We start from the raw sequence: 14,291 nt of genomic DNA, 5'->3' as shown, positions 1-14,291 counted from the left end.
TGTCTGAAAGATGTATTATCTGTAATGATAAATAAGTTAGGAACATTTGTTTACTTTAAGATGTGTCTAATAATATACATGAAAATATAATATGTAGGATGATTAACAGTTATTTTAATATGATATTTCAAAATATATAATAAAGATATTGAATTCCAAGCTGTCAATTAAGAAGATAAAAGATAAAACTGTACTACAAATTTTCTGATTCATTAAAAATGAGTATCTAAGAAAATATGATAGAACCTTTGAACAAATAGAGATTAAATGAAGTATCATGTCCGTGATGAAATCCTAGAAATAAAAAGGGGCATAAGGTATATGAAAAGCATATATATATATATATATATATATATATACATATATACACACACAGAAATGCATAGATACGCATACTATATACTTTAGTTACCAATAACCTGTCACTATTCATTTAGATATTACAAAAGCTAGTAATGGGAGAAAGTAGATATAATGATTATTTGAGCCTTATATTATTTCTTCAATATTATTGGAAGTCAAAAACTTGAGAACAACTGCATTAAATATTTTATGCCAAATCTGCTGGATCAAGATGAATAATTTGTGTATCTCCACATGTAATACACAGCGTCTGTCAGAAAGAGGTCTTCTTTTGACATAAAATTGTGCTGGGTAGAATTGGTAAATTTTCATCTATTACCTACTTCTAGACTCAGATTTTCTACAACTTTCCAATTTAATAAATTACAAAAGCTTAATTATAATCTTCCCAAATAGGAAACCATAGTGAGATGGCACTAAATTGAGATCTGTAAAAACTATTATAAATAGACAGAAGAAGAAGAATCACTTTGACTCCCTGGTACTAGTATTTTTGTAATTGATTTTAAAGTATTTTACTGATTTTAATTTTAATGATTTTAATATAGTGATTCTATTTGTAGCTGTTATATTATTTAATGTTGCTATTTAATTTCTTAAAATATTTCACTGTATTATAACAATAAGTATTATTATCAAATATTGAAGTGTATTTATCTAAATAGTAAAATGTTTATATTTGATAAAATTGTTCATCAAATTTATTAAATTTATTAGATATATTAATGGAGTAGAGGTCTTAGTGTTAATAACTAACAAATTTTACAAAACTTAAGTTACAAATAATGTTATATACCTTTCCATAAAAACATGGATTTCCTTTATTGCATGTTAAGAAGGATAATTACAGCACACACAAATACAGACAGGAATAGTTAACTAAATGTGAATGCATCATGTCTTTGTGTGTGGGGGGGGGAGGGGGTGCTTGGACTCAGTGCCTGAGCACTGAGCCTGAGCTCTTTTACTAAAGACTACCACTCCATCACTTTGAACCACACATCTTTTATGGTTTTCTGGTACTCATTTGGAGTTAAGTGTCTCACACACTTTATTTCCAGTGTGACTGAACCATGATCCTCAGATCTCAGCCTCTTGAGTAGTAGCTAGAATTACAGGTGTGAGCTGCCAGTGCCTGGCTTGCGTCATGTCTTTTAGAAAGGCACATCACAGACACAAAACTGTACACATGTTCATAATTACCTTACTTTTCTGTCGACTAAAGTATCTCCACTATTTTCCTCTTAAAAATGATCCTACATTTACTTCCTGATTGTCTTAATATATATTTCCAAATTCGGGAAACAGAATTATCAAATTTCTAGGCAAAGAATCACATAATGTTGTTCACTCTAAATATTCATCTATTCAGTTAATAGAGGGGGAAAAGTATAAGATAGCACTGCTTCTGAAACTTTCAGGCAATTAAATTCTTACCTAGTGCAGATACTAATTTTTGTTTTCTTTTAGCTTCTTTAAATGTCATTGAGGAACTTTTTACAGTATAGAGCAAAAAGGCTTCTTCCTTCAAAGTTGATGCTAAAGCAAATATTCTTTCTTGTGTTAGTGGAAATCTCACAGGTCTTAATGTTTTTCTTTACCTGCATAAATACCTAATTGTGTGGGCTGTGTTTAGTGCCCTTATTGAAAATGCTTCAAGTAATCTTGGAATATGAATAAAATATAAAGTCTTAAGAAATTATATAAAAATTTTGAAATTTTACATTTTGTGCTGACAAAGGCTCTCTCTCTCTCTCTCTCTCTCTCTCTCTCTCTCTCTCTCTCTCTCTCTCTCTCTCTCTCTCTCTCTCTCTCTCTCTCTCTCTTAGTTTTAACCAAACCAATTGAATGTCAGTGAATAATGAACTATTTCCATTCTTCAAATAAATTGCAAATTTTGAAGAGCTGATAGAAAACATTTATTCCCTGATAGACAAATCCTCTTTCTCAACACTGATATTAATTTTAGCAGCAAAATGCATGACTATCTCATGTCAACACACATGTAGATCCAACATTACTGCCATACTCAGAGAAATGTATGCAAGGGAACTCAAGTGAGAAATCAAGGTGAGTTTGTTAGGTGCCAGGGCTGGAGAACTTCAGCCTGGATATAGGATGTTACACAGCTTTTCTACACACCCCAAATCTTATGATTTTGCTAAATCAAAAACATCTTTGAATGCTGTGAACTATTTGAAACAATCTCAAAAGGATCAGCCCAGGAAAAAAAATTAATTAAATCTTCATTCTAATAGTGAGAAATTACTTAAGGTAGGATTTATTACTTTCATTTCAATAGTGTGAAATTTATTTAATGATAGATTTATGATGACATATTTTAATGGATTGTAAATTATTGAAGGTTTGGCATATTATTCTCACATAATTTTACATTGTATAAGTTAGGTAATTTTATACTCTTAGATTCCAAGGTAATAAATCATCAGATCTATCTTCTCATCTTTTTTCTACAGTAAGTTTCACAAAACTGTACAACACAATTACTGCACAGTGGGCATTATCCATGTTAAAATCCTTAAGATGTCACCATTTTAACAATAAGGATGATATTAATAATAATAACTGATTACAAAACTATCAGCTTCTGTGGGAAACATGTTTTTTTCAATCAAATAATGAAACTCCTTTGAAAATTATGAGTGATACATCAGGTAAAAATATCTGTATGTTTGTTTAAGCATTCAGATGTAGAATAATCAAATATCTTTCCATTGATTTAGCAAAATTGTGGGCTGGAAAGGTGTTTCAGTGGTAGAGTGTTTGCCTTGCATGCATGAGGCCCTAGGTTCAATTCTTCAGCCAGAAGTGGTGATGTACCTCAAAGTGGTAAAGTGCTAGCCTTGAACTAAATTGCTGAGGGACAGTGCTCAGGCCCAGAGTTCAGGCCCCACGACCAAAAAATATGTTACTAGATCTACATATAAATTTAAGTACTTATTTTGAAATGGTTTATTTTTCTTTAAATTACTTGGCTAAGTTGTGTCTTGTATCTTAGATATTCTAACAGGAAATGAATTTGTTCTTTTCTATACCACAACTTAGCAGTTTGTGTTATAATGCAATAAAAGCAGTTAAAATGTATTTTATTGTGTTGTCAAGGTGGTTTAGATATCTGTAGATTAATTCCTTGGCAATTTATGAGAAACTTGTGCTCATCAGTGTCTAATTCTGATCAAGAGCATTGTATAAGTTAACAAATATTTTTAAGTACTTATCCAAGTCAGTAAAAAAGCAAAAGTATTTGAAAAATATTATTTGTACTTTTGAAGCATAGCGACATATGCTACTAATGAAAACTACAAAAATGTCTAAGAAAAATGACCATATTATATGAAGAATTACATGAGCAAAATTGGATGAATTTTTAAATATTAAAATAATTCCAAATGAAACATTTAAAGGATTATAGCTTGTTGATATTTTCACTGAACCACAAAGATTATTATATTGATCATAAGTCAAAATGATTATTCTTATACATATTATACATTGAAAATTTATGTATTTTTGAATTTTCAATTTAATTTAGAAAAGTAAATAAGACCATACTTCAGCAAATTCTGATTAATCTGAAATGCTATTACTAATTTTATAGATTATTTAAAAAATCATCATTGATTTCCTTTGTAGGCATAAGACCTACATATTAGAACAAATACAATATCATATATCTTGAACCGTGAAAATAATCATTAAGATTCTTAGCTATTTGCTAGTCGTATAACTATAAGTCACAACCCTCAGGACAATAATGGTTCTGGGCATAGAAGTCATGGTTCACTCCCCTAAATTTAGACAATAATAAATTCAATAAACTTAAAGTCTTTTATTTTTTTAAATACTTCTTTATTGCAAAAACACTGTACAGAGGGGTTACAGTTACATGAGCAAGGTAATGAGTACATTTCCTATCAAGCATTGTTACCTCCACCTTTGTTTTTCCCCTACCCTCTCCCTTCCCTCCCACCTCCACAACTTTACTCCCCCGCCTTCCAAAATTTTAAAGTTCGTTTTTCAACATAGTGTCTTGTACATCTCATTGTTACAATGGGTTAACCTCTATCCCTATTTAGTTATTTCTTTTTTTCCCTTCCCCTACCCAAGCTAGAGAAGGGTATATACAAGATGCAGGGCACCAACATCAAATACAGCGAAAACAGGGGTTATACTGTGGGAGAGGAAAATACAAAAAAACAAAAAAAATCACATGATACATTATAAATACGTTAGAAACAACAGAAAAAAGAGTAAAAACCATTTTTTGTCCCTATCTTGAGGTTCATTTTGCTTAACATCATCTTATCTGGTCATATGTACATACCTTTTGACCTTTTCTGCTTGTCCCAGACATATACTAGTTATGGCAAATAAGGGGAACCATAGGACCTATGTTTCTTTGGGTCTGGCTTACTTTCACACCTTGCTCATAACAAACATATTCTGAAAGTGAAAGGCTGGAATAAAATCTACCAAGCAAATGGCCCCCGTAAACAGGCGGGAGTTTCAATCTAATACTAATACCAGATAAAATAGACTTCAAATTAAAATTGCTGAGAAGAGATAAAGAAAGTGGCTACATACTAATTAAGGGATCTCCCCTTCAGGAGGATATTACAATTCGAAATATCTATTCACCAAAAAAGGGAGCACCCAGGGCTGGGAAGATGGCCCAGTGGTAGAACGCTTGTCTTGCATGCATGAGGGCTTGGGTTCGATTCCTCAGCACCACATAAGCAGAAAAAAAAATCCGGAAGTGGCGCTGTGCAAGTGGTAAAGCACTAGCCTTGAGCTGAAGAGCTGAGGGACAGTGCCCAGGCCCAAAGTTCAGGCCCCACCACCGGACACCCCCCATAAAAGGGGAGCACCCATATTTATTCAAGAAACTATTTTTCCTCAAATCTCACATAGATCCAAAGACATTAATTGTTGGGGACTTTAAAACACCACTATCCCCACTCGATAGATCAACCTGGCAAAAACTCAACAGAGATACTGCAGATTTAAACAACTGTATAGATCAACTAGATTTAACAGACATCTACAGAATATTTCACCCAGCAGCATCAGAATACACATTTTCTCAGCAGCACAAGTCTTTTATTTGCTTATGGCAGAGCTTATCAGTAACACAAATTGATGAAATGTTATTTGCTATTTTGAAAATTCAGTTAAACCTTTAAAATAAAGTCAAAGTTACAGATTCTTACAAATTTTCAGAAGGACTGTAGTAACCAAACTAAAACATTTTTTTTCTCATGAATTGTATGCTATTTTAGTGTTTGGAAAGTAAAATATTTGCCTGATTTCAAAATGATAGTTACTTTATCTTTTCTTTAAGAACTATAGAAGCTAGACAAGAAAACACATGAATAATCTAAATCTGATAACAGGGTAAGTATTCAATAAATATTTTAACTCTGAGGGTATATTAGTTAAATGTGTTAATTTCATGTTCATTGATAGTCTTTAAATAAAAAATTATTTTAACCAATTCAAAGCAAATGTCAGTATGAGTTTTCTCAGCAAGATAATTTATTTAGAGCAAAATTTCTTAAATATTTATTACTTCTTACTGATTTCCTTTACCGCAAAACTTAACTTGGCACCTTCTCGCTTTTTCTAGAAGAAAATCCAAGCTGTCAAAGCTAGCAAAATATCACTGATTTCACTTGGGTTATAGTCTGCCATAATGACAACATGGATGCAATGGTTTCCAGTCTCTTAAAGAATTCTACAACCCTACTAGTAAAATAAAACATGTGGTTAGAGATAAACTATTTGTAAAAAAGTACAACATTAAATACATATCCCACAAAATAAATTAAATTGAGGGAAAGGAAGGAGTTAGGAGGGATGGGAGAGAAAAATGGAAGGAGTGCCATTGTTGAAGGTACATTGTATTTCATGAAGTGCTTTGTTGAATGACAACTTTTTACAACTGCTTAAAGATAATACAATATAAAAAGTTAAGAAAACATGCTCAAATAAAGATTGGTGGAAATTTCATATGAAAAATATACACATAAATTTTATATAATAGCTAATGACAAAATCAAAATAAGTTTTAAACTCTAATTGCAATTCAATTTATACTTTTTCCTTTTCTGACATGAGTTTCTAAGGTATGTTTTTGCTGTACCAGCTACACTAGTAAAAACAGTTAATGTACTTGAAATTCAGGTTGGAATTCTTGAGATAGAGTCCATGAGTCTCTACATTACCAAGACTTGTAAGCTAAATCATTCAACTTAAGTTGTATACATGCTAACATTTACAAATCATTGTACTTGGAAATCTGTCATGTAAGCACCTGATTTGAAAAAAAAATGATTTTCAAGGAGATTAATTACCTGACAAGGAGTTTTGAATTTCTTTGAAGCTCATAATTTACTATTTCTTTTATTAGCTTGACAAAAACTCATTTCACTAAAACATCTAGGTAGGAATGTTCAACTTGATTTTTTTTGTAAAAACATTGTATTTGTTAAAAATGGCTAAGTCTTTCAGTTGTATTCCCAATAATCCACACTTGAGCAGATGAACTGATGATGGCATCATAAAAAGAAAATCTTGGATATCTTGTTTTTCTGTATTAATATGCAAGCCAATTTCATGTTAAACCAGGAAAATGAGCATTTGTAGATTATACCCATAAATTCTTGTGTAGCATTTCTGAATGCATTTTACCACTGAGGGATTCCAGCATAAGAAAAAAAAGTCATCCATTTTATCTTATTAGATCCTCTTCTTTGGTTCTCTTATTGGTTAATGAAGATAGAATTTAAGGAATTATCTCTTTTCATTTTCTGGTCCTTAAAGTAAGAACAAGAAGTGATTGTACTAAATATATGGTTCGAGATGATGGCTCTTGGGAAAAAAAAAAAAAAGGTGTTCATTGGAGAAGTGCATGCCTGCTTCCTGAAGAATTGGAAACTATTTGTGTGTATGTGTGGAGTGAGGGTTGTGGCATGAGGGTGTGGTTGTTGGTATTAGGGCTTGAATTCAGTGCCTTGGTGCTGTCCCTCAGATTTTTTTTTTAACCAAAGGATAGTGTCCTACTACAGCTCCACTTCTGGCTTTTTGGTGATTAACTGAAGACCAGAATGTCAAGGATGGCTTCCCACAGATGGCTTTGAACTGTTCCTGAGTTATCAGCTTCCTGAGTAGCTAGGATCATATGAGTGAGCCACTGTTACCTAGGCAAAATAATATATTTATATTTTACTTGAGCGGGTTATAACAATCATAATAAATGGCATGAAACTGTATGCTTCACTGTTTTGTGGAATTTGCTAGTTTTCTTAGTGTATTATGCATAAAAACATAGTATTATTTAAATTGAAGGAGAAGACGTAAAAACATAGTATTATTTAAATTGAAGGAGAAGACGTTTAGTTGAAAGACAAGAATTTGATAATGGCAATTGTGGTCATGTAAATTGAGAGCATAAGTACAATGGACCAAGATTGAAAGTATAAAGCCTAGAAAATGTAATGACGTGTACAACCTGAATTTTTAACATTCTCAAAAAAACTTATTTTTTTTATTTGTGTTGTGTTCCCTTGCATTTATTGTTAACACATTCTGTTTTCATATGCATGCTTCATATTTTTAGAACTGAATATGGAAATCAGGTGCTATCTACAGGTTTTAGGTGTTAATTCCTTATAAAGTGCTATTTACAAGTATTTTGGATAGTTGTCAATACAAGGATATTTTAAATTTAACATGACTTTTTCTCTCTGTTTGTAGTTCAAATATATAGATATAGATATAGATATAGATATAGATATAGATATATATATCTGCTAAGCACTAAAACTGAACATTTTAACCTGCTACTAAGAGTAATAGATCTAAACCAGACAGGAAAGCATAAGGAATAGTACTTTATATTTGTTAGGTTTACAGGCTTTTACCAGAGCTCTGAGATTAAATAGACTTATAAAATATAACTATGTGAATATTTAGAGTGATTAAAAATAGAAATTACATTTTTATATCTTTTAGTCAATACTTTCTACATATTGCTCTCCATGTTTGCAAAGATAATCCAATGAGGTCCAAATCCATTCACTCATACATGGGTATGAGGACTGAGTATGAATTTTAAAAAAAGAGGTAAGAATGGCACAAAAACAGATGAGGAAATGCTTATCATTCCTGGCCATAAAGGAAATGCAAATCAAAGCAACACTGAGATTTCATCTCACCTCAATTAGATTATCCAACATTGTTAATTCGAACAACAAATGTTGAGAGGGAACAAAAAACCCTACTGCACTTTTCGTGGGCATGTAAACTAATACAACCACTCTGGACAGCAGTCTGGAGGTTCCTCAAAAAGCTAAACATAAGCTGGGCACAGGTAGCTCATGCCTGTAATTCTGGCTACTTAGGAGACTGAGGTCTGAGGCACACGGTTCAAAGCCAGCCTGGACAGGAATGTCCATGAGACTCCTATCTCCAATAACCCACTAGAAAACCGGAAGTGGGGCTGTGGCTCAAATGGTAGAGTGCTTGCCTTGAGCTGAAGAGCTGAGGGACAGCGCCCAGGCCCAAATTCAGGCCCCATCACCGACAACAACAACAACAAAACAAAACAAAACAAAAAACCCAAAAACTAAACTAAACATCGACCATCCCTATGACACAGCCCTACCACTCCTGGCATGTGCACTGAACATCATGAGCCAGGATATGATGAGGACACCTGCACATCATTGTTCCTCGCAGGTGCCCCACAATCGATGAGTGGATCCAAAAACTGTGCTACACATATACAATGGAATTTTACACAGTCATTAGCAGTAATAATATTATGTCGTTTACAGGGAAATAGATAAACTTAGAACAAATCGTGTTAGGTGAGGTAACCCAAGATCAGAGAGACAAACCATGGCCATGTTTTCTCTTATATGAGGAAGCTACCTCTAAAAGACACTAGAACATAGTAAATTAAAAGGTCTCTAGGCATTCACACACAGTGAGACCAAAGGAAGATACTCTTAGGAATGAACAAAAAGGCACAATGCCTGTATGCATCTTTTCATTCAAAATAATATTTATTAAAATGAACTCTAGGAAATTGAAAAAAGGTTTTTATTCTGTTTTTGTTTCTTTTATTTTGTTCTATTTGTTTATATATCTTTGCGAGTATAAAGGGAGGCACGGAAATGAAGGGAAAATAGTGAACAAATGCAGCAGTGGTACACATTGGACACTATACAACTTGTGGGTGGGGATGGGAGAGAAAAATTGGGAGAAAATGAGGGAAGGGGGCATATTGTACAAAATGAAATATATTCTTTACCTGAGTTGTGTAACTGTAACCCTCTGTATATCACCTAACAATAATTTTTAAGACTTTTTTTAAACATTCCTACAGAATAAAATTTCTTCGCATAGTTTCTAGACTTCAGTAGTAAGAAATTGATTGAGAAACCCATTTAAATGATAAGCCAGGTAGTGTAGTTCACACCTGTCATCCCAGCTTTTGAAGAGGCTCTGGAAAATAAAATCAGATTTAGAAGCTAACCCCAAGCAAAAGTATGAGATCCTCTCCAAAAATCTCTGAAGGCATAACGCTTTGATGTGTATCTTACATAGAAGAGCACCATTGTAATATTTGTGAAATGCTGAGTTTAAGTTTAATTCTCAATATATCCAAACAAAAGAAAACAAAAAATTAAACACTGAAATAATATAATCTTGAGTAGAACAAAGGTTAAAGAGAAAACTATCGTAAGGTTTGAAGAAGAAATGTGAAAAAACACATGGATAAAATATTTATAATCTTTCTAACTAGCAGTTTGATCATGGTACTAAGAACAAAGCTATACTTTTTCATCTAAGCCTCCATTTATGAGAATGTTATGCAAATAATTTAAGAAGTTTTCAAAGGTTTTATATTTTCTTTAAACTAACCACAATGACAATAATAAACCACAGAGATACACAGATATGCTATATTAGGTGTATAAAAATATATGTTGAATGCACATGTGGACATGGAAAAGGATTACAAAGCAATTTAAAATATATTTAATCTTTGATAAGTCTCATACACCTTGTAATACATTCAGGTATTTAGCATTTACCACAACTCAAGTATTTGATGCAACAATTACCTCCAATTAACATATACTACATCAAACAAAGTAATAATCAAAATATAAAACTCACTCTGACAGTGCAAGCATATTTAACAAAACATGTTGCGATAAATTGAGTGGGAAATGAGAGACAATTTATGGAGTAAATTGAGGAAAACTGAAATGCAAGATTACTTTTTGCTTTGCTGTTAGTAGAATCACTTTTTTTTTAAGATCACTCCTGCCTGTGATCATCAGAAGGACTGGGGAAAGGAGGAAACTCAATTAAATGTGTTGCACTTCTGTCAAGGTACCCTTCTCATAACAGGCCAAGCTGTGAAGAGAAGAAGCCTCATTGCAGTGAGTTTGATAGATCAGGTTGCCAGTTCAGAAGCAGCATGGATAACTGAGAAGATAATATAATGTGTTGCAACAAAACTGAGAATATGAAAAGTACCACAGCTGCTATTCAGGCCCACTAAGACAAAATGTGATTCAGTGATGCCTGAGAATCTGGGATAACAGGAACAAAAATTAGAGAAGTCAGCCACTATTTTGAGGCCTAGAGTATTGCCTACTTCTCAGTCTATGGCCACTGGCAGAGAAGCCAAGATGAATTTAACTATAAAATGACCAAGAAACTAAATTCCTAAATCAGTCTCAGAGATGGATCAGATAAAAAGGAAGAGGTGAGTCAGGTGCCTGTGGCTAAGGACTGTACTTGTAGCTATTCAGGAGGCTGTGATCTGAGAATAGTGATTCAAAGTCTGTCAGGACAGGAAAGTCCATGAGACCACCAAGAAAGCTGGAAGTGGATCTATGTCTCAAGAAGTAGAACACTCACTCAGAGCAAAAAAAAAAAAAAAAAAAAACCAAAGCTCAGGAATAGCACCCAGGCCCTGAGTTCAAGCCCCAGAACCAGCACAAAAAAATGGAAGACATGAATAAACCAAATAAGATGTTAGTTGTATTCCAGAAGAATTAATTGCATTTGGAAAAAGAAATAGGGGAGAAAATAAAGCATTATGCTCTTCATTGTTACAGTGCTAATCTCTAGTAACTTCCTCAGAATATGATCTTCTGTGGGGATAAAGACTCTTCAGAAATAATCAAGTTGTAGTGAGCTCATTACAGTGAGTTGTAATCAAATACCTGGTAAACTTAGACAAAAAGCAAGTTGGGATAGACTCGTGCACAAAGAGAACCGCACAGGAACAGCTGTAAATAACAATTTCTTTCTTCTAAGGTAGCTCTCAGAAGGAACAAAAACTACCAATGCTTTGAATTTAGACTCACATATAACCTCCAGAAATGTAAGAAAATGGATTTTATGTTTTTTAATACCTAAATTGTAGAAGTTTGTTATATGCAAAATACAAAGTATGAATCAGTTCTAATCTAATTGGAAATGGTAATTTGGCCATATTCTATCATTGTTTTAGATATTTTGGTTTGTTTGTTTTTGAGAAAATACCTTTGAATACCTCATCAAGATTTTAATATTAATACTAGACATTTTATCAAGACCAAAAAGAAAGCATACCCCAGTAGAAAGATATAAGGGTTATATAGTTTATATAAAGAGTGTATTTATCCTGAAGTACATGTAGTGTAATGACGATTATTTTGCTCAAGAAAACAGGATGGAGAATTTTATAGAATGTGTCATTGAAAGAATATAGGAAAATACCTTTAAAGTGAAGGAAGAAAATAACTGATAGTGAAAGTTTCTTAACCTGCAAAAATTTGCACAAAAAAATGTATGAAAGTGATCTGGGCTTTCAAAAACTACAAAGCCATGGGGATGTGTAAGCATCTGAGGATTTGTGAAGAGCAGGTTATTCATACAAGGTGATGATTGCTTTTTATATGAATTATGTCCCTTTTCAAATATACTAGGTGAATACTATAGATATAACACAACAATTCAAATTAATTGGTGGAAATATTTAATCTGCTTAGTGGTCTGTTTTAATCCAATTCAGTTTAAATTTGAAAGCAGCAAAACTCAGACTGAACTCACAAATTTATATTAGGAGTATATTTATATTAGCAGTATATCTTTAATATACTGAATAGTATATTTTGTATGTAAATTGGTAAATAGATAAGATAGTATATATAATTTCACAAATATCTATTTTTTTAGAAAATATCAGGCTATAGAAACACTGAAGAAATAGTAATGCTTCAAAAGTGTTGAATTTCAGTGTTTACAAAAACATTTTTCTGACAAGGAACAATTAAAATGAAAATACCTATGTGATTGAAATAGAGCAGATTTTTCATTAACAATGAATGATGTTGAATAGAGACCTCTTTTGGTAGGAATGGAGTTTGAACTCAGGATAACTCAATTAGTAGGCTAGCACTCTACCATTTGAGCAACATTTCAATCCTTAATTTTGGCTTGTTATTTTGGACATGGAGTCTAGAATACTTTACTTCCCAGGCTGGCTTTTAACTCTTGATCTCAGCACCCTGAATAACAAAGATTAAAGACTGGAACCACAGACACCTTAGATTTTATATATATTATTATATATACTACATTTTATATTATATACTTATCTACATATTTTATATTACATATTACATATGTTTATATTATATATCATATATTACATATTATATATTTATTTATATTATATATTATTTATTATATATAGTGGTTTACTTACTGTAGCCAAATAATAAAATTGCTGCTAAAAATGTCATCATATCTTTTCTAATACAAGTTTAACAAGTATGCTTATAAATGAAAATGAATTGATAAATGAATAGATTTTCAGAATTTTGTAAGAAATTATGGCCTTTGCATGTGTGCACATATCTTAGAGAAAGGGAAGATCCTAGTGTTATTCTTTTTTGTTTTAAACTGCTTTTCCCTATTTGTCTTTCTCTTCCTGCAACACTTGATACTAAATACATCTGATGAAAAGAATGACAATGAAATACATGCCATAATTGTATTATTCATGTAACTCAATAAAATTGAAAATTAAGCAATAAATCATTATTAGGAGGTAGAATTATTTTGGGGAGAGTGAACAGAACAAGTATCAGGCTAAAATCTTTTGAGAATAAATAAACTAGAGTACATGCAACTATAATGATACCCAGCTTTGAGGCAAATGCGATAAATATTAGATAATTTTCTACTTACTCTTCATTTCAATTTCAGCTGTTTTTAAAAATAATTTAATATTTAAAAGAAAATATAAATTTGGACCTATATTATTATAAAATTTATTCCCCACCACTCAGCACTGTCGTATTTTAAAGTGTATAAAGCCCAACATATATCAAAACTTATTTAGTAGAAATATTCACAAGTAATTGGATAATTTGACATTTTCCATGTGACTTGCACATTGTACTTGGGATCTGTAATGAACACAGGAGAAATAAAGCTCTCAAGCATATGTTATCTTCTCCAATATTGTGAGATATTCATAAAATATTCCTATTAATTCATCCAGCACCATCTATAAAGATTCTGAGCACCCACCAGTGTTTATGACTCAAAATCCATCATCTTGCAAGCTGCCTCAAGAAAGGAAAAAAAAGAGAAATATGCTGATCTATATCATTTGAGTTGGGCTTTTATTTTTAAAAAAGATAATTACAATTTGGGCTGTGTCCAGCACAAAAAATGAAACCCTGTCCTTTACTCTTATTTAGATGTCAGTGTTGTTTTCATTTAATGTTATTTTTGTTTATTCATAACATTGACTGCATTATGTTTCTTGTGCTGCTAATGTGATTACTTTTTTGGGGGTCTGGTTGTGGGGCCTGAACTTTTATTGT

The sequence above is a fragment of the Dipodomys merriami genome, unplaced genomic scaffold (genome assembly GCF_024711535.1).
Source record: "Dipodomys merriami isolate MVZ:Mamm:240054 unplaced genomic scaffold, mDipMer1.0.p SCAF_49, whole genome shotgun sequence".
Classification (NCBI taxonomy): Eukaryota; Metazoa; Chordata; class Mammalia; order Rodentia; family Heteromyidae; genus Dipodomys; species Dipodomys merriami.
This window is presented reverse-complemented; position numbering follows the sequence as displayed.